At 30.5% G+C, this 26,781-nt stretch overlaps 1 protein-coding gene across 1 annotated transcript in view; it reads left to right on the forward strand.

Moving 5' to 3' along the window:
• Window positions 1-26,781, forward strand: part of LOC142329916 (salivary peroxidase/catechol oxidase-like) — a 130,001-nt gene that overhangs the window by 30,468 nt on the left and 72,752 nt on the right. The window contains exon 2 of the mRNA XM_075374851.1: window positions 1,617-1,759. The gene's annotated coding sequence lies outside the window, so the exon portion shown is untranslated. The remainder of the gene's footprint in view (window positions 1-1,616; window positions 1,760-26,781) is intronic.

Raw genomic sequence — 26,781 nt, forward strand, 5'->3', positions numbered from 1 at the left:
AAATATTACTCTGAAGTGTAAAAAATATTTTTTTATAACCTAACCCGAAAAAGAAAGGTGTTCTGGATCCGGTGTGATAACCAGCGCGAAAGGAGAAAACTACCATTTAACCATTTATAATCACTTCCTGTTAAATAATAACACACCAATTAGTACAGGCAATTGTCATCAAAATAGGCTGTATTTGAAAATCCTTACCTACCGATTGATCTTTTGTCCATGCGTTAGGGGTGATGAGGGAAGCTTAACTCCAGATTTTTAACATCCCCCTACCATAGATTTTTGAAAAACTCAAAAAGTTTTTGAAATGCGTTTTTCTCTGAATCTATGCATTTTAGAGAAAAGTTTTTCAAACAAAAAATGTAGAGGACATTCTCCTCTACAATTAATGTTTAAAGTTATGCCGTATAATGTGAAATTGAAATACTAGGTGGCGCTGAAGTTGTAAAAACGTGTTTTTTCACCGGAAAAAATTGTTTTTCGTCTGTATTGCATTTGAAAAAGTTGTTAATCTCAAAAAAACAGACAACTTTTATTCAAACAATTTTCTTGTACGACTTAGCATTCCAGAGTTATAGCGGTACAATGGCAACGCCATTGTTACTGTAGCCGGGGAGATCGGCATTGTTCAGCGACTAGACCGGTTTCGAACACGGGCTCAATTCACAACATTTTCACACTTTCACAAGCTACAGCTCCAAAACGGTAAGTCGTACAATAAAATTGTTTAAATAAAAATTGTCTGTTTTTTGAGATTAACAACTTTTCTAAATGCAATACAGACGAAAAACAATTTTTTCCGATGAAAAACCCGAAAAAACACGTTTTTTACAACTTCAGCGCCACCTAGTATTTCAATTTCAAATTATACGGCATAACTTCAACGACATTAATTGTAGAGGAGAATGTCTTCTTCATTTTTTGTTTGTAAAACTTTTCTCTAAAATGCATAGATTCAGAGAAAAACGCATTTCAAAAACATTTTTAAGTTTTCAAAAATCTATGGGAGGGGGATGTTAAAACTCTGGAGTTAAGCTTCCCTCATCGCCCCTAACATATGGAAAAAACATCAATCAGTAGGTAAGGATTTTCAAATAAAAATACAAATTGACTGTACTAAATAGTTTTTAAGAATATCAACCGAGACAGCCTTCGTTTAACATCGTGAACTTCAACGAAACACTGTCTCACCACCACTTATGTCCGATTCTATTCATTCTCTATTCCGTCTTCGCTATCGTATCAAGAGTATAAAGACGTGCTGTATCCATCACCAAACTTGTATTACTACTAGTATATTATTTACTACAGTATGTACAGATCTGATAGAATAAGAAACTTTATATTACAAGGTGGAAAACTGAAAACTGCTTTTAATTTCTGTCATTCTTTATATTTTTGCAGTCGGGTAATAAAAGTATACAATCTCCGGTATATTATGTTCTCCTACACTAATTACTTATTTTTTTCCATTTTCTTATCTTTCTTTTAGTCAACTAATTCAATCAACTCGGTTCAACATGCATGTTTAACTCGCATTGTATTATAATACTATATTCAATATAAAGTACAAACAAATTATATATATTTTTTTTAATTTTGATATTCTTTTTCAGAACAGGTTTATAAGTCCAGTTGAAACATACGGAGTTAGAAAAGTGAATTCAATCGAACACAGTTTTGAAAAGAAATAAATGGTACAGAGAAAAAGAAGCTTACAGGCAAAAATATTTGACGTCATCTAACCACGCCAGACAAGGTCAGATTTAGTTGATTTGATGGTTTTTACTCTGTAATTAAATACCGGCTTGAAGGGTTTAATAATATTCAAACATTTTTTTTGGATAGCTTTCTGACTCTCTTAGTACTGAATGAAACCTAAATAATGTTTATCAATTCTAATAATAATAACAAGTGTTCTGCCCAAAGACAGGTTTTCACATGGCCGCCCTCCATTCTGTTCGATTTTGTGCCATCCGTTTCATTTTATAGTAAATTCCTTCTTCCCATTTTATATTATCTACCAATTTCATTGGTCTCCGACCTCTTGCTTTCCTCCCCGTTACAAATCCCTCCAATGCCGTCACCAACAGGCAGTCACGTCTCGTCCAAAGTCCCAACCAACTGCATTTTATTCTTTTTATTATTTCGATAATCGCTCTCTCTTTTCCCAGTCTACGAAGCACCTCCTCATTCCGAACTCTCTCTGTCCAGCTGATCTATTCCATCCTCCCCCTAACTCAAAGTCCTCTCTCCTCTCCCTCTATCAATTATTATTACTGTTAATAATCAAACTTATTATAAAATAATTAAATTACTGTTAATGTTGGTAAAAATTATAGTTCTTAATGAAATAATTTTTCAAAGATTAAAAAAAATATATTACAGATTTTAATTAATTAAACATATTTCTGACATGGTTTAAAGATATTCGTAGAATTGTTAAGACATTCTGGAGAATTGCCGATTGTAAACAGGCGTACAACATAACAGAGTGAATCTAAAATGGTAGGCTAGCTATAAATTAACGGATTCTAGGTGTCAAAATGAACAAAAAGTGTCTTATGGAAAAATGTCGATTTCCCCTTCGTTTTTTCCTTCTCCCGCCATTACGTATTTATTAATGATAAATTTATATATGAAAATCGGATTGAGAAATTAACAATATTTTGTACACACACACACACACACACACACACACACACACACACACACGCGCGCGCGCGCGCGCGCGCGCGCACACACACACACATAATAAATCAAAAATTACATTGTATACATGTTAATGACGGCCATGTCAATTTTTCAATTCTTTATTTCTCTGTAATTACCACTTTTATCATATGTGTTTTTAAGAAAATGTTAAGCATTTTATTATAAACAAAATGACACCTTAGGTTTGAAAATCGGTTGACAAATAACCAACTTATGACAGAAAATGTATGATACATTTTCTGCCAGATTTCATCTCGTGTATTAAATCGGGTTCTTTATTTATTATTTATGCTATTTATTGATTTACTTTTAATTATTTTAATTTCTTACTAATTTCTTCTGGCGTGTCATAGGCACGCCCTCATAGGCGCCGCCAGCCAGGGCACGCCCTCCGGGCGGGCGGCATCTCGGAATGTGATTATTAGGTGTCCAAAATTGATTATCACTTGTGTAAAAATGTTTTTTTTGAATGATGAAAATTGATCAAGGAAAAGCGAAAAATTATCAGCAAATCTTTCCAATTAAATTTCGTTTAGATCGGTTTAGACATAGGCATCGAAGTTTGAATTTTTTTTGGAGGAGGCTCAGAGAAAAAAAAAGGATAAAGGATAAGTTACAAAAAAAAAAAAATAGTATAATTTAAATTTATTTATAAATATATTAATATAAAAACACAGACTAACAAAAACAAAAAAATATTATTAATAAACATACAAACAAAAAACCTTGAGGCAACTCTTTTATTATATTTAAAATACCGGCCCTGACAGGGACCATTAGGTTCATCGTCGTTCAGTTAAGCACCCTTCCTCATAGGAAATAAGTTTTAGGGTAAGTTACCAACATCGTACTTTCTAAAACCAAAATTAATCAAACCACTTATCAGTCTAAACCATCCAAAATTTCTATAACATTTTTCATTCGTTTATCTCTATGCTCTGAAGACAATTTCACTCCATGCTTTTAATTTTAATAACGCAACGTAACCATGCCCAAAAACTTCTCTTCTCAAATCAATAAAAAAAAATTCAAAAGTTTGCCCTTGAGAGTTATTTAACATCGTACAAAACGTTAATTCTCACAGGAAACTGAAGTCTCTTCAATGAAAACCCTTCTGTACTCTCATCAAAGTTATTCTTGAAATACACACTCTTTCTCCTTGCTTATCTACAGTCAAAATTTTGTAAAACATTATTCTAACAATAAGTCTCGTTCCATTGCAAAAACCATCTTTATGTTCAAATTTCTTAAACACATGACAAGCGAATTCTTCTTTAACTGTAAAACATAATTTAAAATATATATTAGTAACATATATTTCGCATATATATCGATTAAAGAAATAAATATATATTACAAGTATAAATAATAACAAGTAATAAATATATAATAATATAATAAATATACACCTTACCACCACGGAACATGTACTAACGAATCGGGATTTTCCACTAGTGATCGGTACATTCCGGTGCCTGTTATCTGAGCACATTTTTAAAGAGTGATGTACGGAATGGCATTACTCGGACTACTGGTGTTTTATGTGCTAAGCCAAGAGGGACAGATAGGAACACATACAAATGCCCTTTAGTAGGGTAGGTTTAACATTGTTAATATTATAAAAGTATGCAATTTTTTCCAAATTTAAGTAATAAAAAAATAATTGCCTAAGATAATCCAAAAATTTTATTTTTAAAATATCATAATTAAGATAATTAAATTTTATTTTAAAAATAACATAATTAAATAATTAATTTTTATTTTCATAATAACATAATTAATTTTCCAAATAACAATAATTATTATTGTTTTAAAAATTAATCAAAGATATTCGTTCAACATTTCTGAAGTAATAATTATTTAAAGACTTCCTCTAATCTTACAAACATAAGATTTTAATAATTTAGTTCAGCAAATTAATAAAGTGGTAATACCTAATACGAACAAGTAACAGCGTTTACATTCAACATAGCCGGTTTTCAATGTAGGTGAAATGGGGACAATATAATGAACAGTGTAAATATCGGATACCGTAACATCAGCGAACAGACAGACAGTTGATGATTGTATATTACATAAAGGAAGTTACACTTTAACCGATGCAACAAATAATAGTATTTGAAAGTGGTAATCGGGGTAAAAATCGAGTGAAAAGAAATAAATCTTAACTAACAGTAGGACAAGGCATTATCAGCCAGTCAGACAATCGGTATAGCCAACTTAAAATTTGAAATACCCTCGAATAGAACGTTGAAGTAAGGAAAAGAGTAGAGAAATGGCTGAAATGTCTGAAAAGCAACAGTAGAAACAACAGCAGTTTAGAATTTCCTTCCCTTAATAATTTTAATATAGATCCTGACGGAACCTGGAACTGACAGTTGGTGTATTACTTAAGAAATAGCTGCCGCATCATTGCATCATCCCTTTATTCACACCTCTTCTATAAGTAATGTACCATTTTAATCCCGCCTGCTTTCATTACTCTTCTTGTTTGTTTGTCTGATTACAGACTTTGTTAATCTGTACGCTCTACAACAACCCCACTAATTATCCCTGAACTCATCTCTTTCTCTTTAATTTTGAGTTTCATTTATTTTTTCATATAATAACAGCATATTTCAAATCATGTTAATATATTCGTATTTAATTATTAAAATGAATAGTTACCAATATTAGAAAATAAATAATAAATTGAAAGATAATAAATTTTACATATTCCGTCTCTAGTTGTTTAATTGAAAAAAATGAAATTATTTCTAATCAGTTTTTCTGCAGTATTGAAATATATCAAATAAAATATATTGTATGTATTATAATAGAAAACTAAAAATAAATTTAGCTATTTAATTCGTTTAAAATATTAATTGCTAATTAAGCAGCGTATATAATATTAAATGAAATACTGACATAGTTTGATTCAAGTTTACCAAAATAAAAATTGATTAGAATTAAAGTTTATTTTTACTTTAACAACTAACTATTTTTCAGTTTGATTAAAACACCATTTTATAGCTTTGAAAGTATATTCGTTGCCGGGCAAATTCGTTTAATAAACATTGCCCGAGTTGTGCTGTGTGAGTGCTGATACCAATACATGCGATGTCTCATTATCATAAGATAACATAATTAATTAAGATAACGTAATTACAAATTAGCATAAATAAAATTAGCATGAAATCGAGGTAATAAAAACATACAATAACAGGTAATCTACTAGTAACTATAATTTCAACGGATGAACAAAATATTAAATAATATTTACAATTCTTGAATTACCGTACTTTCTCTACCACAAAATATTACCTTATTCTATAATACTTGGTTGGTTTATACGGAGTGATATTAAAGTATGAAAACAGCTTCATATTTAAAAACTGAGAGATACTTGATATATAAACAAGTGCGGATCTATATAATTACAAAATTACTGTTTTTTGTTAGAAATGTACTATTTTTCTTCTTATTTTTTTAAATTTTGTCCGCCATTGGATCTGACATATTAAATTAAACTTTTTCAAAAGCCTGGGTGTACTGATATTCTTTGTTTTAATTATCGAATCTTTAATTTTAAACTTAGTTAAATGATTTCGGTCGTAAATTATATTGCACAATAAATTTTGAAAGTATACAATTCAACAACGAATGTGCAAAATGTTTCAGCTTAACACAATTGAGCACCGATAAAATTGAAAGTATATATAAATTGTCAGGGTTAACTTCTATATAAGCTGGACTAGATTAAAAGAAAAGACTTTTAGGCTCCAGGTAACTCAACCAATGAAAGTTAAACCCGAGTCCAGTCCCCTTATCGAGTAGAATTCTATTAAACATAAGGGATGTTAATACATAATCCCTGTACAAGTTTATACAGGATCTGGGAGGATGGTATGCCTTGAGTTCGTTTTTAAGGACAACGGGTGCCCAGGTTCTCACCAGCCATGTTAATTTGAACCACCAATATTTGTTTCGGTTCCGCCTGGCAGCTGATGAGCTGTGCATTTGCGGGGAGGCCAGTCAAACCTGATGTTTGATTGCCCTGCCCTTGTGAGGGGGGCCAGAGACCAAGCCGCCCTGGAACAGAGGTCAAGAGAAAAATTGGCCACTCACAAGCGGCGAGTCAATGTGTCGAGAGCCGCATTGTCGGACCGTGTGGGATTTTCTAGATGCGGTTGCTTTGTTCAACCGATATCAGTAGATTACTTAAAGGAAAGACTCCTACCGCAATGCTGTGGGAAGCTAACCTAGAAGATATATGGCTGACCACCAGCCAATTAAGGCTCCAAGCACTTTAATTTGGTGGACAGATACTTGCTGGTATTCATCGACCAAGACGTGGCAGCGAATTTCTATCTTGACGAAGTAAATTTTAATTCATGGATGTCGTATTTCTATAAATTGTTTCGATTGAACCAATTCTTTATACAGCCTCAGTAGCATTTCTTTATCTGAGCCCCAATTGATGTTAGATAAATATTTAATAATGTTTAGGGCTTTTTTTGCATCTATCACTCAAGTCCTGTATATGTAATCCCCATGTAAGGGATTTATCCAGTAAGAGACCTAAAAATCTCAAATTATCTTTATATTCTATTGGATAGTCGTCGATAGTCAAAACAGGACTTCGGTGAGGAATTCTCTTCCTACGGAAGCGTACACTGCACGTTTTTCCTGGTGAAAATTTGAATCCATTATTCCTCGCAACTTCATTAAGGGCGTTAATTGCTCGTTGTAATTTATACTTCACATAGCTGTCTTGTTGCTGGCATACGCAATTGCCAGATCATCAACATAGATACTTTTCCTGATTTCTACTGGAATGACTAATATTAATTTATCGATGGCGACCATGAACAAGGTACCGTTCAACGCCGAACCGTATACCATTTTCCAAGATGAATATCGCCATATATAATATCCATTATAATGCCATTTTCTGATGAATATTCGTTGTTGATGCGTACTTGGAAAGTACAGTAGTTCATATAGTTGCTGAATAAAATTGGCAGATTGTTACGAACGCCCCGTTCATGTATTTGGAGCATTATTACGTGTTGCCAGGTCATATCGAATGCCTTCTGCAGATCAAACAAGACGCCGACACAATATTTTCTTATGATAAAGCTGTTTACTCCAAAAGGAGTTCCTCAGCAAAAGAATTTCCCCGTTGGGCGACATAAGTGCAGATTAATTAATTTTATACTTTTGTCTTAATTATTTAAACATTATACTTTTCTCACGGGATTAAATCAACGAAACTCTTCAGAAATTTTTGAGCTTACAATAGAAAATATCAATTGTTGAATTATATAACCGGTTTAATAGACTATTTATTGTAAGGTAGTTAAATAGAAAATTAAAATAAAATTTAAATAACTGTAATAAAAATTTACCGTTGTGTTTACCATTAATAAAACTTTTAATTTAATTATAGGCTGTGGATTTTATCACCGTAGTTAATAGGCTATTTAAGATAAAATGTAATAAACTATTTTTATGCACTTTAAATAATTTAAACCTAATAACACCGTAAAGAATTAAAATAATAATAATAATTAAATCGGTTAAATTTTATGACATTGCATTGCTTTAAATTTCTAATAATTTTCTTTGTTTACCTTTATAACACTTATTAATTAAAAACGAAGGTCTTTTTGGTCGATTAAAAATCAAGGTTAAATCTGATTTCTTGTAAGATTTACAGAATGAGCATAAATAAGGGATGTATCCGTGGAGATTAAACATATTTTAACATTAGGGATCTTGAAAAGCACCAAAGAAGGCATAAAGAAAACAATTATTGTCCTTTAAACCAAATTATTGAACGTGAAATTAATTTAATAATTTTCAACGGATAAAATTACAAATCAATCAAAATTTTCTCACAAATCCATCAGTAAACTTGATATAAATGAGATAATTTAAACCTGATGATAACAGTTGCTTGTATCGATCAGATTTGTGTGCCGGTGAATTAATATTTCCATTAGTTATTAATTTTTCGCTTAAATATGTCTCCGTTAAATTATTTATTACAGGGTCTGGTTTTACCCGATAAGCACTATAACCCGAGATTGAGCTTTTGTCCAGTTTGTAGGAACAAACTACTCCCGCCAGCAGTAGTTTGCTGGAACAAGCCTCCGAACAGACCTAACTAAACAAACACCAAGAACACAGTACCTCTAGAGGACCCACAGCCTTAATAAGGATTCAGTTATCCTTAACCTAATCCGAAAGAACAGGTAGGGAGAAAAATACAGTACAGGAAATTATTATTTTTTTTGTAGATTAAAAGATTAGGGTTTATCTTTTCAAAGTATTGTGTTAACAAAGTTTGTGTTAAACCATTGCGGTAAGAAATTATTCTGGTACTGATGCCCGGGCTACGTTCAATGTGTTGAATTAATTACCGAAGCAATTGTTCTGTGACCCGAAATCCCTTTATTCGGAAATCTTTTATGATATTTTCGTACATTTCTATTACAGAACCCAAAAAAAAGATGTATGCGTATTTTTTATCGGAAAATTAAGGACTTGTTAGATAAAGACATATACGCACTATTCCTTTCACTTAGTTAAATTTTTTTTATTCCTGTTTATATGCAATACAAAAAACTAAATTGTTGGAATCAGATGTTAGTATGGCTAACTTATGAATTAAATTATTTTAAACAAATTTGGATAATATTAATTTTTAATTAGGTTTAAGGATGTCTAATAATTTATTTTATTTGATTTTTATTTATTTATTAGTTTTGTTTTAATTATTTAAAAACATTTAATTTTTTTGTTTTTTAATAAAGAAAATTTTGTTTCGTTTTAATGTCTAGTTAAATATGCCACACTTTGATATTTTTGTTTTTAATAAACGTCGAAATTCTTAAGTTTGTATTTAGTTTATATGTATATACGAGTATAGATATATGTATGTATGCGAGTGCTTGTATTTCAAGCTATTATTTTATTACGATGACAATTTTTATAAAATGAAACGATCCTAATTATCAAATATAAAAACTATTCATTATGCAGAAGTGAATAACAAAAACAAAAAAAATGTTAAATTACAATCCGGAAATATAAACCTAACTGGTTTAATTATAATTTATACAAATTAAAGACAGTTCCTAAACGTTTGTTGGATTTTAATTAGTAAAAAATGTATATGTTATTAACAGAAATTAAAAAAAATTGTTTTCTTTTTTTATTAATCTATCAGACTTTAAATTTATTTAAAATTTGGTAGTAATTATTTAAATTTATTTAATAATATATTTCAGTTTTATTTAATTAATGCAATTTAAAAAAATAGTAAAATGCTTCTTTAATGTAAATTTTAATTATAGACTATTATGTAATTATCTTTAATAAAATCGGAGAGTACGTGTATTTTAAAATACAAACTAATTAAAATATTATTTCTCCAGTTTTTATTAGATTATGTTTAAATTTAAATGAAAATTATTAAATTACGTGATTCATTCATATTTCAAACATATATTTTTATATCTGTTAAATAATCATGTAGGATCAATTATCATTATATACTTTACTAGCACGAATCCAGTCGTCACATTGTTTTTATAGTTTTACTTTTATATATAACTAGCATACCCGGCAATGCTTCGCTATTGCTAGATTTGAGTATATATATATATATATATATATATATATATATATATATATAGAGAGAGAGAGAGAGAGAGAGAGAGAGAGAGAGTTTAAATGAACACAATTGAAAATTTGATAAAAAAATTAAAAAACAGAACATTACGGAACTTCACAAATTTTACCTTTCACTTATTCTACTAACCCTTTTCCCTTTCCAACTTCTCTCTTTCACCCTTATCCCTCAGTCCTCTCCCAGTTTCTTTTTTACCTTTTCCTGTTTTCCCCTGTTCTCTTCCACATTTTCCCCTTTCCCCTGTTCTCTTCCACCTTTCCCCCTTTTCTCCTTTTCCATTTTCCCCTTTTTCCCTTTTGCCCGCGCGTAAATCGGTCCATTAGTTTTTTGGTCTTTAGCGGACACACATACGAACATACCTTTTATATATATATATAAAATAAAAAAGTCTGTATATTTGTTTGTTTGTTTCGTAAATATCTCGACACCGGCCCCACCTAGCGGGTATAGTTTTTGCAAAAATATTTATTTTCACGTAACTAATATTCATATACTGAATATGAAACAAATCGGTCCATAAATATAATTTTTCTAAATATTTCAACCCCAGCGCCAACTAGCGGGTACATTTTTTGCAAAGATAATTATTTCCGTGTAAGTAACATGTATTCTGAATATGAGGCAAATCGGACCATAAATACAATTTTTCGAAATATCTCGACGCCAGCGCCACCTAGGAAGTCCAAACAAATTCAGAAACCTTCTCTGCCGTGCGTCAAATCATTCCCCAAAGTTTCATCGCTATCGGATGAACGGTTTAGGAAGGCATAAGAGACATACAAACAGACAAACATTCATTTTTATATATATAGATGATTGAAAATTGCATGGCAGAACCTCGGAAACTGATTTATAATATTAATATACACCAAATATTTCTTACAAACGCACGACGGAAACGCTTTGTTATAAAGTTACAACTAGCAAAATAATTACTCTGATTTTTTGCTCCAGTGAAAAATTAAGTAATATTAAATACGCCTTTAGTAACTTTATATGACCTGAAAAATTTAGTAAAACATGACTTAAAACTGTAATTATTCTAATAGTTTCCTAGAAAATTGTTGCACAGCCCAAAAAACTAGAGTAAAAAAAAAAATACCTTTTATAATCGTAAATGCCAATAAATAAATAAGAATTTTTAATAAAACTTGTAAAGAATTTTATTCTGAGAAAATGGTTGTAAATATAGTCAAAATAGAAAACAATATATCATTTTTCAGAAATTTGAGTATAATTTAAAGCAAAACAAATCAAACTGTAGCAGAAAAATTTTACGTTTTAAACAGAATAAAAATTTTCTACTGTTAAATTGATCTGGTCTCGACCTTATTTTAGACACATAATAATGGAGACTTACGAGGATGGAGGATATTCCTTGGTACACTTATATTTTTAAAAATTCCTAGGAACGCTGCCACTCTTTATACTTTCTTTTGGTATAATAATATTCTTACTTGAATTTGATTTTAGTGTTAAAAAACAAAATGAAATTCAGTTCTACAACATTTTAAATAATTTTTTTCTAAAACATTTTGCCCTATGTCTTCTTATTTTTCAATTACAAAAAAAGAGGTGGTAACCGACTGCTTCGTTATTAGTTTAACGAACATACATGAAAAAGAGTATGTAAAATATTTATAAGGAAAGAAAAACAATAAAATTACGTAACATTTTATTTCCCTATTAATTAAAAAAAAAAAAAAATTATCATTGAATTATTATTTATTGTAAACTTTTTTTTTTACTATCACGGGTAAATAAATATATTTAAATTTAAAAAAATAACATTTAAAATAAATAAATAAAAAAAAGAGTTGAAAAAACAAATGGAGATGAAGTCAGATTCGAACCGATGTGCCTTCCTTCCCTTAAGATTCAAATATTTCATTGATTAAAATTTTTATTTTAATTTCGATTGCAATCAAAAAGGGAGGTGCACAAATATATGTTACAAAAGTCCTAAATCCAAAATGTCAACATCCTACGGCTAATCGTTTTTGAATTATGCGAAATACATACGTACGTACAGACGTCACGCCGAAACTAGTAAAAATAGATTCAGGGATGGTTAAAGTGGATATTTCCGTTGAAATATGAAAAGCGAAACGTTTCGCGATTACAATATTCTTTACTTCGTACAAGGAAGTAAAAAATGGAGTTGAGATTATAGAATGCGCCTGAAATTAAAAAAAAAACAAAAACAAAAATTTTTTTTGTCTTCAGTCATTTGACTGGTTTGATGCAGCTCTCCAAGATTCCCTATCTAGTGGTAATCGTTTCATTTCCGTATACCCCCTACATCCTACATCCCTAACAATTTGTTTTACAAATTGTAAAACAAAAAACAAAATATACAAGCATATTTTATATAATCATACGTACGTACGAACATTAGCCCCATTTTTTTTTGGGGGGGGGGGGGGGAGTTGTTTGGGTAATGAAACATCGAGAAATGAAAAAAACCATATCCCATTTTTTGACTGATTCTCATACTTATCTTCTTACAGCATAACTTTAGAGATATGTGCCAGGAAAATAAAAATATAATTGCGCATTAGGAAGTGATAAGAAAATAAATATAAATAAGTATTATGCAACATGCAATTCACTCTAACTTTGATGTATAATGCAGAAACATTAAGATAAGTAGGTTAAATAGGACAGGAAGAGAATAAATTATAAGATATTGAGATGAAATTTATTGTAAGTTTTTTCTTGTCTTCAGTCATTTGACTGGTTTGATGCAGCTCTCCAAGATTCCCTATCTAGTGCTAATCGTTTCATTTCGGTATACCCCCTACATCCTACATCCCTAACAATTTGTTTTACAAATTGTAAAACAAAAAACAAAATATACAAGCATATTTTATATAATCATATGTAATTGGCAATAAAAATAGGAAAATTAAAAAAAAAATTAAGTAAGTTCAATTCTTTTCCTCAAATCAACATTCAACTTAATATTTTTTTTTAAATAATGATAACGTTTCATTAATTGAGATGAGTTGTTCTGCCTCAACCACCGAACAGACAGATTTAGTTCTACCCGAATATCACTTTTTGAACCCCATTATGAATTTTCAGAAGAAAAAAATAACGAGACGTTTGTAGCTGAACTATGATAGTTTGAGAAGTAATAAAAAAATATTTATATTTACTGGAATAAAAAAAATCCATAATGCTGGAATAAGAAAAATAACAGCAGAGAGGAACTACAATGAAAATTAACGAGCCATAAATTTTGATTATATTATAAATAATATTTATAAAAATAAACTCTTTCCTATACTTTAAAGAACTATAATTTGTGAATTACTGATGTGTCCTTGTAATTAAAAAAACAAACAAAAAAAAAAAAAAAAATCGATGAGTTTTTTGCATTTCTGTGAGTTTTTCATTATCTCTAAATGGACTAAAGAGCTAAAATTTCCAGCAAACAGGTTCCTATAGGTGAAAAAAGTCTCAAAGTATCGGTTTTTAAATTAATGAACCTAGGAAAAGATTTATTTTTTTATACTAAAAGAACCGTCTTTAAAATTCAATATTACAATAAACGTTTGATTGAGAAGTAATAGATAATGACAGATTAAACCCACCGGCTTGGTCTAGTGGTGAACGCGTCTTCCCAAATCAGCTGATTTGAAAGTCGAGAGTTCCAGCGTTCAAGTCCTAGTAAAGCCAGTTATTTTTACACGGATTTGAATACTAGATCGTGGATACCGGTGTTCTTTGGTGGTTTGGGTTTCAATTAACCACACATCTCAGGAATGGTCGAACTGAGAATGTACAAGACTTACACTTCATTTACACTAATACATATCATCCTCATGCATTCTCTGAAGTATTATCTAAACGGTAGATACCGGAGGCTAAACAGGAAAAAAGTTTGAAAAGAGAGATAATGACAGATTAAATTTTATCGCTTATATTATTTCTATGCTTTTATAAATAAACCTTTTTTATAAATCAACTTCGGAAATTAATTTCTTGGTGTAACGTTCACCAACATTTTTTATTTCTGGTAATAACCGGCTTGATTCCTAAACTGAAATACCTTTAATTTATAACAAATTTACAAGGTGATTTTATTTTAAATATCGTTATTTATAAAACTTATTTAATTTACTTAAGTACCAATTTGGTTAGAAATAATAAGCCATCAGTCATTATAAGTTTCCCGGCATTTTTTTATCTACTTAACAATTTTTATAAATTCTTCTCAAAGGGTGATAAAAATATTCTATTAACTTTTATAGAAGAGAAAATACGTCACGATCTGTCACAACCAAAAATCATAATGGTCCAGTCGGAAAGGCTTAAATACTGATACACGTATAACTTTTGTTATTACTACTGTTAAGTTTGTTTATAGTTGTAGATAAAGTAAATAACTATTATAGTCGTCTAATAGTCATGTGAGAAAATTAATTAATTAAAAAAAAACAACATGTACTTATAAATATACCATTAATAAACAAATAGTAAAATTTTAATTACATTTATCAATATTATCAGTATTTTAACACATAAATCGTTCGTTTAATAAACTTTTTTTTATATTTTTTTAATGATTTAAAATTTATTTACAACAATATTTCGTTAAGTGGATTCATTTTCTCTTGTAAGAACTTACAGTAACGCCCCAGCGCAGCGCTAAGACTGATTGTACAGAAAATCAAATGGAAAAGAAAATTTATGATAAATGGATAAAAATTTACATATCCTTACTAATATTATAAATGTGAATGTGAGTTTGTTTGATACGCGCTTTCACGCAGAAACTACTCAACCGATCATCATGAAACTTTGTACACATATTCTCAAAGGTATTGCGAAGGACATAGGACATTTTTTAGTAAAAAAATAACAATATTTTTTTCTGGAGGGTAAAAAGATTTATATTGGTAGGTATCATCGTCCGACAAAAAATTTGACCAAATTCAACGCCATCTGGCGTTCCAGTAGGTAAATGAAATAAAGTGCCAGTCCAACACTGTAATACCGACGGTCAAGTCACTATTCAATTGACTATAGTGCTTCAGCTGTTTCGAATCCTTCTATATTTATTGTTATTCTTCTGTCACTTCTAAGCAATACTAAAACTTTTTCAGATTTTTTTCTAAAATGCCTCGGAAGCGCAAATCTAACCCGTTCAAGGATTCATCACGGGCCCGGGCGACAAAATTTGCTCGAACTCAAGAATCTTCCGCTCACGCAGAACTAAGACGACAACAAGCGAGGCGACAATGTGCTTTGCGACAATGTTGCTGGTGAAACAACTTCTCAGAGACAAGAAAGGTTAGATGAGCAAGCTGAACGCCAAGCTACCTTAAGAGCAGCTGAAACGCCAATTCAAACACAAATTCGTTTAGAAAAACAAGCTGAACAGCAGACAGCTATAAGAGCGAGAGAAACTCCAGAACAGTCGCAGGCGAGAAGAATCGTTCATGCAAAAATGAAAATCGCGTGCCGTCGAAATTTCATGCGTAACTATTGGTCTGTATTTAATAATTCTGGATTTTAATATGATTCTTCACTTGAATACCATAAGAATTCTTTAATTGGTATTCGCTCAATGAATAGAAAATGTGAGCATTGCGATGCTTTGAAATGGAAACTGAAACGGCTGAAATGAAGCCACTGATCGACATGACATAGTTGCTCGCGTATTTGTTTAAAGGTTCACCGCGAGCGAAGCCGCGGGTAAAAGCTAGTAGATAATAAATAGTACCTTAACTCGTAAATTTAATATTCAGAAATTATAAATGTGTAAATTATTACGTTAGCTAATAAAAAAACAGAATGTTACAAATTTAAAAAAAAAAAATAATGAAAAATCTTCAAATTAGATTCAATTATTATACTAAAAATAAATAAAATCAATAATCAATAAAAACATTAAATATATTATTTTTATTAAAAAAAAAGGAAGAGCAACAAAATATTTACCACAATTTTTTTAAGCAAAGAACCAAAGTAGCATAAAGAAAAACGATAAACAAAACGAAGTACCGAATTTTAATTGTTGAACAGCTATTGTATTAACAACCTACACAAGAAAGTTTTTTATAAATATTTCTACATTTTAATTTCGTTTTTTACGTAATTATTTCGTTTTACCTGTGTAAATTATTGATTATACACATCTAAAATATTGTTTTATAAATTTTTTATTTCTTTTAAAATTATTCCCAGTATGTTTTAAAAAGAATGTTTATTAGGAACAGAAAGCATTATAAGATTTTCTGTCTATTTTCCCCCTGTTTTTCTTCAATAAAAAACCAATTTTTAAAGTTTTTATTTACTTTTTATTGACTACATTTATATTAATTTTCTCTGAATTAAATTCTCTACAAGTTTTGTCTCTAAATCTTCGGCGTTTATTAATCATTTAACAAAGATATTGTACTACAAACCTAAAAAAAAACTTGTTTTTCGATACAGAATTTTGTGTTTTACGTCGGATATCTTAAAAATTATTGGAATTATAATTCTGGGACCTATTTTATCCTATTTACTAGCTCAAATTACATAAGAAACTACCACTTTATTCCTTAATTAGTGTCTGAAAAATTACAGTGGGGCATCTTTTTATTAGATGAGCTGAAATCAGAAAAAGTATGTTAATTTTCTAGATAGTTATTTCTTTGTACTGGTGATAATAAATAACATAGAAACGCTTATTATATATTTATTATTTTATATTATAATGTTGTTCTTCGATAAAATCATTACAAGAAATTCATACGCGTTAATAAAAGAAAATCATTTTACAATAACGCTTACTTGACTTATTTTTTCTAGTTTATAATGATAAATAAATTTTTTAACATGTAGAAAATTCCACGCCTGAACAGGACATGCACCTAGACCCTTTTGAAGAAAAAGGGAGGGATGCTTCAACTTCGCTATAGAGATCAGCAAATAAAGATTATCTCTCGACAAGTACATTAGTTCGCGGAACAAATGTGATTCTTGTTACCATGTAATATCTTATTCAGAAACAAGTTGTAAAAATATAAAAAAATAATTAATCATTGATTTAGAAATTCCTACATCAACCTTCAGGTGATTACTCATATTCTCCCGATAGAAAATCAGAAAACTTCCTGGAAAATTTACACATCCCACGAATTTAATGGTAAATTACAGTTATGTAAATTAATCAAGAGATAAGATTAGTCACTGCAAATTATTATTCAGTTGTACGTAATTTATTTTCATAAATTATAATCAAAAAAACGTTGTAGCGTTTTATGTTAAATACTGGAAATCCCTTATCTCTTAAGTCAACATTAATAAGAGAGTAATATATAATTCTATTACATGAAAATGGAATAAAAATGTTTAAAAATCAACTTAATTGTTAAATTTTGTTTATTTATCCATTACAGGCCGAAGTCTAATTAATTTGTTCTACTTTTTTTGCGATTAGAGATGATTGTTGTAGCGTGTGTTGTCAAACCTCTGAATATCAACCCAAAACTTCTGGATGTAAACAGAGACGTTACTCTATCGACCAACTGGCGGAATTAATTTTTTTTTAAATAATACGCTTTGGCCATAGTATTTAAAATTATTTAAATAGATTTGTATCAATCTATTACATAATCCGTAAATATAACATTCATATATAATTAAATAATTCGTTCAGATTATAACGAATAGGTAAATTTTACATTTTCTTTTAGTAAGTTGGCAACATTGTACTCAAGGTTAGCTATACGAATCGGTTGAAATAACCTTGTCATGCAGTAATGTAGTTTCAGTATTGTGTTTTGCATTTTATTTTATGCATTTCTTTGTGTTGTGACAGCTGTCATTTACAAAGGATGACCATACGTTTATTATAGGTACTTATTTCGCGTATTTAAACGAGAGTTTCAGTTAGTCTACTTGTTCTCAATAAGCCAACAATATAATATGAGATTGGTCAATTTTGTGAAACTGAAAGCATATAGATTTAACCATCATTATTAGTTGTGTAATATTTTGGGAAGATGAAAGAACTTTAATTCTCTCGCCCAGAAAGGTTATTCTGACGAAAATTACTGTTAACAAATACTATTTTTAGGGCTTTAAATAAATTAAATCCCTTAGGATGCCTTCATGAACTAAAAGAATCAGAACTTGAAAGAAGTTACAATATTATTTTAGATTTCTGTTGATGAGAATGGGATTGCGCTGCTGAAACATTATTTTAGCGAAGAACTTTGGTTTCACTTGTATTGCCGTTTGAAAAATCAAAATAGATGAACATGGAACGGTGAAATTACTCATACTTTTTCTGAACAGTCATTACATAAAGTTAAATTTTGTGTAAAATTTCCATTTAATAATGCCCTAAATAGTTTATGATGATGTAATCCAACAGTTTTTTTTTTTAGATTTACCGATGTTATGTATTGTTAGTAAAAAGGAACTGGAATGCTATTTTCATAAAAAAGATACTACCTGTCGTATTTTTAACGAAACAGAAATTCTACAAAAATTGTTTGGTCAACTCTTTATCTTAAAAGATTTCTAGAACTTACATCACCGTAATCTTTTCTTCTGAGATATTTAGAAGAAAAAAATATAGTTTTTCAGAACGATTTTTATACAGTTGACTACCAGAAAATTATCCTTGAAGTTTTAGTTTCAAACATTAATAACAAACATTAAAAAGAAAAAGAAATGGTTGCAAATGCATAATCAAGAGGGTAATAATTTTCATCCAATTACAGGAAATCACTTTTCCAAATTAATTGAGACATTAAATATAAGTGTATTTTAAATATTTTGAGATTCGAGCTTTTAAACAAAAAAAAAAAAGAAAAGTGTATTCATAATCAAATTCGGATCGCATCTTTTTGAAAAACCTAAATCAACTGAGGTAATCGTACGATCCTATCTTCTTTTGTTTTGAATTCATTTATTCGAAATGTAAAACGTATATTGTTGCTATTTTTTGGCATTCATCATTTTCAGTCATTATTTTCAATCATTATTCAATTTTCATAAATTTCAATCATTACGTTATCGAATGATAACGTAGACTGGAATAAAATGTTCAGCATTTAAAAAAAATTAGGGTTCAAATACAGAGATAGAAGAACAATTGCTAACATGTACAGGAACCAAACAGCAACAGTAAAATTGAAGAACATAAGAAAGAAGCCGTAATAAGAAAGGGAGTCCGACAAGGATGTTCCCTATCTCCGTTACTTTTTAATCTTTACATGGATCTAGCAGTTAATGATGTTAAAGAACAATTTAGATTCGGAGTAACAGTACAAGGTGAAAAGATAAAGATGCTACGATTTTCTGATGATATAGTAATTCTAGCCGAGAGTAAAAAGGATTTAGAAGAAACAATGAACGGCATAGATGAAGTCCTACGCAAGAACTATCGCGTGAAAATAAACAAGAACAAAACAAAAGTAATGAAATGTTGTAGAAATAACAAAGTTGGACCGCTGAATGTGAAAATAGGAGGAGAAAAGATTATGGAGGTAGAAGAATTTTGTTATTTGGGAAGTAAAATTACTATAGATGGACGAAGCAGGAGCGATATAAAATGCCGAAGAAATATAATTTGTTTACATCAAAAATTAATTTAAATGTCAGGAAAAGATTTTTGAAAGTGTATGTTTGGAGTGTCGCTTTTATATGGAAGTGAAACTTGGGCGATCTGAGTATCTGAGAAGAAAAGATTAGAAGCTTTTGAAATGCGGTGCTATAGGAGAATGTTAAAAATCAGATGGGTGGATAAAGTGACAAATGAAGAGGTATTGCGGCAAATAGATGAAGAAAGAAGCATTTGGAAAAATATAGTTAAAAGAAGAGACAGACTTATAGGCCACATACTAAGGCATCCTGGAATAGTCGCTTTAATATTGGAAGGACAGGTAGAAGGAAAAAATTATGTAGGCAGGCCACGTTTGGAATATGTAAAACAAATTGTTAGGGGTGTAGGATATAGAGGGTATACTGAAATGAAATGACTAGCACTAGATAGGGAATCTTGGATAGCTGCATCAAACCAGTCAAATGACTGAAGACAAAAAAAAAAGTATATTGTTGCTATTTTTTGGCATTCATCATTTTCCAAATAAAAATGAATATTTTACGTCACTTTGATAACAACATAAAGTAGTTTTTCTTTATCTTATTCCGGGTTGGCTCTAATATTTTATCTAATTTACGTCATCATTAACGATAATATATTCCTTAAAATGTGTCGTAATTTTCCTGCATTTAAAAAAACTTTTGTCATTGCTATGGATTTTATGGCATTGCTGTTAAATTTTATAAATAAACTGTGATAAGAATTAACTACCGAGATGCTCGGTGGATGACGTCATAGTATTTCATGGTTTAATAATTTCAAATAACATGAAAAATTGTATCAAATCATAGCAGGCGTATTTGTTTTTTCTGTTGGTTTTTTTTTAATTCCTTGAATAATATAAAAAATGAATTAATATCATTTTTATTTCAGCATTCAAGATTACTGTCTGAAAAATATATAATCAGAGAGTAAATTTTTGACCTCGTTAGCCGATTGACTGGAATGCTTAATCTTATACTACGCAAAAATGATTGATAATACTTCCTTATATCTTTTTAGATGTTTATTTAATTTTTGTCTTTTAGTTATTATTTCTACGGAAACTTTTTAATTTATTTTTCAAGTACACTAAAATATAGAAAATTTCTTAATAGTCAGATATCAATAAAGTATCAGATATTTAAAAAAAGTTACTGAAAGAAGTTTCAGTATTCTTATTTTAAATTTGATCGAAAAAAGTTTACGGTGAATTAACCTTTCCCGTCTAGCGCTTTAGCAGAGCTATATAGCTCTTAGAAGAGAAAGTATTGTAATCGGTCCATTTTGGGCATAAACTACTTTCACCGGATCTTGACGTTTTGACACCTAAGGAACTCAAAAAACCGGATGGAAATTTTTCGGAAGTAAATGTTTATATGTACGTGTGTTTGGTGTTTGCCTCTAAGTCACTTTATATCTCCAGAATTACTGGACAGATTTTGACCAAACTTGGTTAGGTTACTTCTATATATGGGGCATTGATGCCATTAAATTTACAACTTAAAAGGTCAAGGAGGTGAGGGTGTAGAGAAGACCACCTCAGTATCGCGAGATTTCTCCTAATTAAGGCCATATTTTTCATAGGCACATTTGTTAACAATTAATAAAAAATCGCACTCTAAAAATTTCTCTAAACTACTGCTATGTTGTGACGTCACGGGTAGGTGATAGAATTAAATAAATGAATAATATTTAAATTGTAAAAAAGTAACTTGGTCTAGCTGTTTCTCGAAGTCGATCGCCAGTTTTACTCAGGTAATCCTAGTAAAGGCAGTTACTTTTATACGGATTTGAATGCTAGATCATGGATACCTGTGTAGTTTGGTGGTTGGGTTTCAATTAACCACACATCTCAGGAATGGTCGACCTGAGGCTTTACAAGACTATTTCATTTACATTCATACATATCATCCTCATTCATCCACTGAAGTAATACCTTACGGTGGTTCCGGTGGCTAAAAGAAAAAAAAAGAAAGAAAGAAGGCTGACTAAGTACGTGGTGCGTTAAACCTTGCGGTTATACCAGTCTGCCAATCATAGAAGCGGAATTTATTGTATGTAAGATGTGAAATTACATTAGTATACTAATTGTTGACCGTCGCCGCTAGTACCGCCTCAGCCGCGCAAATTAAGTACAGTATGCGTGCGCGCTTTATCTACAACCATTGAATTAAATAAAGGAAAAATTAATATATTTAAATAAAATGATAAATATTTGAAATTAAGTTGTGAGTGGGGATGTGTAAGCCGAGCATCAAAAACAACTGTTGCCAGCTATTTTTTATGGAACTTGGTTATCTAGTATGTATGCTAATTTTAATTTATAATTTAAATAAAATTTCATTATGAGTAATTCTAAATAATTTTTTGCAAAAATAAACATAAAAAAGCAACATAGATTGTAATTAAAAACGTACATAAAAACGCACTAAAGATTAAGTAATTTTTTTTTCGGTTCTTTAACTTTTGTTTTTGTTTTAGGTCAGCAAAAATTAAAACATAAAGCTACCTACACTAATAACCCTTAATTTAGGTATTAATTTTAAAGCCGAAATTTAAAGCAAATTTCATTTTAATTAAAAGAATTTTTTAATGTTACGTTCAAATTTTTTTGTTTAATTTTAATTTTTTATACGGTTAGCGTTGCAAAAAAGAAAAAAGGGAGAAAGGTAAAAATCGGAAAAGATAAAAGGGAAGAAACGGGAAATGGAGAAAGGGGAAAACGGGCGTAAGGTAAAACAGGAAAAGTAAATTGAAAGGGGAAATGCGAAAAAAGAAAAGGGGAAATGGGAAAAGATGAAAGAGAAATGTGGAAGGAAATGGAAAGGGGGGAATAAAGGGGACCAGGAAAGAGAATTGGTAGAAGTGAAAATGAGAAAAGGAAAGGGGGAAAGGGAATGGGAACGGCAACAGGGAGAAAGGGTAAAAGGGAAAGATTAAATTTTGTGAAGTTCCGTAATGTTCATTTTGTTAATGTTTTATCAAACTTTCAATTGTGTCCATTTAATCTATATATATATATATATATATATATATATATATATATATATATATATATATACAGGATGTCCCATATAAAACGCAACCCATCAGTCACTCATCCATGAAATTTCAAAAGTCAAGCTTACTCCCCTACTCGTTACTGAAATGGACTCGTCCAACATCTGAACATTGCGGCGACTCAGTAGTACACTACCGATAGTAATAACAATGCAATCATAACGTTCAGTGTATTGCTACAGACAAGATGGTGTTTTCACTAGATGAACCTGTTTTCATTGTTGAGTCGTACTTCAGTACGAAATCAGCGGTTGCAGTGCAAGATTTGTTTCGCCATAAGTACCCAGATAAACCAGCTCCTTACAAAACATCAGTATTAAGGTTAGTCGCAAAATTTAGAGAGACCGGTTCTGTTAATAACAAGGAACACAAAAGATCTGTGTCGGTGTTGAATACAGATACAGTCGCTGAAATCAAAGACCGATTACTCGCCTCGCCAAATAAATCGATCAGACGTTTGTCTACTGTAATTAATTTGTCTAAATCAACCGTTCATCGGGCGACCAAACGATTACAATTACGACCTTATCGCATTCAAACGGTTCATCAACTTCTTGAGCCCGACAAAGAAAAACGGCTACAATATTGTCAACGGTTCCGTCGATTTCTGCGTGAGGAAATTAATGTTACGGATTGGTTATTTTTCACAGATGAAGCACGGTTTCATTTGGATGGCTACGTAAACAGCCAAAACTGTCGAATTTGGAGTGCTGAAAATACCCACGTTTATTAAGAAAAACAATTACACCTGCAGAAGTTGGGCGTGTGGTGCGCGATATAGCGGAAGAAAATAATCGGTCCTATTTTTTTCGAGTACACCATTAATGCAGAACGATATCAGGATATTTTATTTCGGTTTTCGGTTCATCGCACTCTTGGAAGAGGAAGACAGACACTGCTGGCTACAACATGACGGTGCGACATCGCACTACGCAGGTTCGTGGTCTTGGAGGTTTGTGGCCACCAAGATCTCCAGATTTGATTTTTTTCTATGGGGTTACCTCAAAGAAAAAGCCTACAGCAACAAACCACGAACACTTGAACAATTGAAAGTCAATACTGAACAAGCTGTATTAAATATCCAGCCACAAACTTTGAAAAAAGTTGCAAGAAACGCTGTAAAAAGAATTGAAGCTTGTATTCAAGAAGATGGCGGCCACTTACATTTACTCTAAATGTAAGGTAATGGATGGTAATAATAAAAATTACATTTACATTTACACAGCCTTTTTATTACCTTAATACCTACCAATATAAGGTTGGGTTGCGTTTTATATGGGACACTCTGTATATATTCAAATCTAGCAATAGTGAAGCGTTGCCGGGTCTGCTAGTAATATATATGGTTATTTAAATGCGTAAAAAATGTGTAAATAATGTTTTTCATAATGAATGTTTAAATAAATAATTAAGTCAATAATAAATACATTTTTATATACTCTTCCGGAACCTGTGGAACAGTCTAAATATAATATTCCTTTGTGCATGCACGCTTGCTTGCGTTTGTACATCGATGATTGTGTGTAATTTTAATTTTAGTTTACTCAATATGTATGCTATTTCAATTGTATTGTTACCTATGCGGTCATTATTGTTGAATGTATTATTGTTAAAGAGCAATAATGAAAGGTATTTGTTAACGTTCTTTTGTCCTTAACTGTTTCTATTCTCTAGTTGGATGTCAAGATTCGATCACTTGTAGGAGGATTAAATACAAAACTATAGAAAAGATATGGAGGTCATACATAAAAAAAAAATTAAATATGATTTATCATCTCTCTATAGTCATATTTAGAAAACTAAAAAGCGTTGGTAACACAGTATATTGCATTTGAAAGTTAAACCACATAGTTTATTAATACGCGCACGCACACATGCACGCACGCGTACACACACAGAAACACATACATACATATACATAAATAAACATGTCATGAGTGATTCATAACCAACGCCCAGCAAAACTATTGCAGATAAATTAATGAGAATTTGTATATAGGTTCTTCTTAAGGTGTAAGTGAATAATAAGAAAGGATTTTTTGAAATTCTGTGTGATTAAATTGGAGTGACAATGAAATTTACTATTACAAATGAAGATATAAACTTGATTTTTGAGGTGTGTGTGTGTGTGTGTGCGCGCGCGCGCGAGTGTTTGTAATTTTCTTGTGAATATCAAAAAACAAATTTCAAAATTTTTCGAAATTCGACGTTGAAAGGGGTGAGGAAAGATAAAAAATTTTTGAAAAATATTTGCAAATTTTCCCCATTTCCAACTATACTAAAAGAGATATTCAGTAGATTTTGGCTTTTAAATACTCTTCAGATAAATATTTAAAAACTATTTTCGGTTGTTTTAAATTTCGATTTTTTAAGGGGTGCGACTCTGCCATACAGAGTCGCACCCCTACAGTAACACAGCCAGTGCCACTGTTACTGTTATGTGCGACGCGACTGGTTGCACTGCCTCCGGTTTCTTGACAGAAAAATAAAAAAAAGTTACCGCGACGGGAAACGCAAGTAACCATATAGCGCGAGCGAAGCCGTAACGGGGATGCTAATATATAAGCACAAACTTAATCGTCTGTGTTGTGAACACGTTTCATAAATTTTTCTGAAGTTTTTGTGTTATGAGAAATAATCTAGCGCACTGATTCCCAAACTGTGCGCCGCGGCGCCCCGGGGAGCCGCGGCCTCTTCACAGGGGCGTCGCGAAATATTGTAAACGCTTCCTAATTAATTGAACCAAGACATTTATAATGATTAATTTAATGTTAATAAAGTACAAAATAATTAAGATACACGAGTTTTATTTATTTTTATCTCTTACTTCCTAGCAGTCATATTTTTATTTCGTGTAGGGCGCCATGGAAAACATTAGTTGAAAATGGGCGCCGCGACTCGGAAAATTTTGGGAACCACTGATCTAGAGTATACATTTTTGGTATATGGTTGTGTAATATATCCAAACGTACAAAAACGGAGCGTTTCTTAGTACAGTTTATTACAGATCAATTTGACATTTTATTATCCAAGAGTCACCTTAGAGTTTGATTTCATTTTTTATGGCGACAAGAAAATATGTACCATTATTTTACGTTAAAATAAAATGTTACTGATATCGTTATGTTACTAACGTTATGAATAAATATAATTTAGTTTTTATTTTATTATTATTATTATTATACTTTTTTATGAGTTTCAACCTATAATTTAAAAAAAAAATAAAAAAGTATAAATTGATTTTATAGTTCGTCAAACTGTTTTTTTTTTTGTTTTTTTTTTTAAATCTAATACGTGAAATATTCTGTGTTTATCTTTATGCACATCTAAATAGGTATACACATACATTTGGTAGCATCTATAATATAAATTATTTGACTATTTTCTTTAAATTATTATCATGAAATTCCTACCAAATGAATATCTCTTTCTTTATCCTCCATTTCACGTAAAAAAAAGAAGCACTTCCTTTTTAAACAAACACTTCCTAAAAATAAACAAATAAATTTTTGAAGGCAAAAATTTGAATTTCAAGTGAATAAAATTTGTTAAAATTTAACTACCGGTTAATACCGACCTGTTCATTACTGAGATAATGTTAAATCTTTATATAGTTTAATGTTCCGTTGCAATGAAGCGCACTCGTAATCTGATGAATGTGACGTACCGTTATACGGCATTTATCTAAAGAGCATACTGGTTCATCGCTCAATATATACATATAATAGAA

The sequence above is a fragment of the Lycorma delicatula genome, chromosome 9 (assembly GCF_047948215.1).
Source record: "Lycorma delicatula isolate Av1 chromosome 9, ASM4794821v1, whole genome shotgun sequence".
Classification (NCBI taxonomy): domain Eukaryota; kingdom Metazoa; phylum Arthropoda; class Insecta; order Hemiptera; family Fulgoridae; genus Lycorma; species Lycorma delicatula.